The following is a 1,418-nucleotide window of genomic DNA, read 5'->3' as shown; positions in this document are numbered from 1 at the left end:
TTTTTTTTTTTTTTTTTAAGAATTTATTTTATGTATACAGAATTGGTGTGCAGACCAGAGGCTCAGGTGGTGAGAGAATTCACCAGAGACAGAGTAGGGATGAAGTACAAGGTTACAGGGAGCAATGGGTGCCTCAGGAGAGGTCTGCCATGCCATGTGGATCACCTCTGGGGCTGGGGATCGAACTGGCACTGAAGTGGCTCTGGCCAGTTCAGCGCTTTGACCCACTGTGTCACCAGGGAGGCCTGAGATAGTATCTTATTGTGGTTTTGACTTGCATTTCCTTGCTGATAAAGTGATGATGAGAATTTTTTCCTGTACCTCATAGACATTTGCATATCTTCTTTGGAGATGTGTCTAACTCTCTGTCCATTTAAAAAATGGGTTATTTGTTTTATTTTTGTTGAGTTGTATGAATTTGTAAAATTTGGGTGTTAAGCCTTTGTCTGATCTATGGTGTGCAAATATTTTCTCCCACTTAATTGCATGTCTTTGCTGTGTCAATTTTTAATTTAATGCAGTTCTGAACCTAGATCATGGAGAGTTTTGCCTATTTTTAAAATGTACTTTATAGTTTATCATCTTATTTCCAAATGCTTAATCACTTGGAACTAATTTTTCTGTGTAGTGTGTTAAAGTGTAATCTCAGCACTTTTATGAATAAAATATATCATTTTCAATAATCAATACTGGTCCAAGAAAGTGTTTTAATTTCATTCTTTTGCATGTAGTGTTTTAGTTTTGTCAATATAATTTGTTGAAAACATTTTCTTGTCTCCAGTGCTTATTCTTGGCTCCTCTGTCATTAACCAGTTGTCCATACAAGTGTCAGTTTTTCTCTAAACTCTCACACTCTGAACCTTATCTTTTTGTCAGGATTGCTTTGGCTATTGGGGTCCTTTGTGATTCTGTATGAATTTGTGTTTTTTCTAATTCTTTGAAGAATGCTATTGATAAGTTTATAAGGATTTCGTTACTCTGGATAAGAAGACCATCTTAATAAATGTTAGTTACTCCATTCCATAAGCCAGGATAGCTTGCCATTATTTTATGTCTTCTGTTTCTTTGAACACTTTCTTACAGTTTTCATCGCACATTTCTCCCAAACTTCTGTTATGTTTTCTTTTTGATGTATTCTAAATGGTATTGTTTTCTTGATTTACTTATCTTGTATCTCACTTGCAGATAGGAATGCCATGATTTTTATAAATTGGTTTTGTAAGTTGCCATTTTACTAATTGATTGTTTTATTTAGATTTTTGTTAGCATCTTTGGGGTTTTTTTATGTATATTATGACAATCTCTGCAAAAAATAGTGATAGTGTTACTTTTTCCCCTCAGTTTGATTTCCGTTTATAGTCTCTCTGGCCTCATTGCTTTAAATAGGGCTGCTAATATTATGCTGAATAGTAGTGGTG

At 34.4% G+C, this 1,418-nt stretch overlaps 1 protein-coding gene across 1 annotated transcript in view; it reads left to right on the top strand.

The window, feature by feature from the left end:
* SUGCT (succinyl-CoA:glutarate-CoA transferase) overlaps positions 1-1,418 on the top strand; it is a 674,152-nt gene that overhangs the window by 223,086 nt on the left and 449,648 nt on the right. The gene's annotated exons all lie outside the window — the stretch shown is intronic.

The sequence above is a fragment of the Condylura cristata genome, unplaced genomic scaffold, assembly GCF_000260355.1.
Source record: "Condylura cristata isolate star-nosed mole 26May11 unplaced genomic scaffold, ConCri1.0 scaffold00005, whole genome shotgun sequence".
Lineage (NCBI taxonomy): Eukaryota > Metazoa > Chordata > Mammalia > Eulipotyphla > Talpidae > Condylura > Condylura cristata.
Note: the sequence above shows the minus strand (reverse complement) of the source record. Positions and strands in the feature narration are given on the sequence as shown.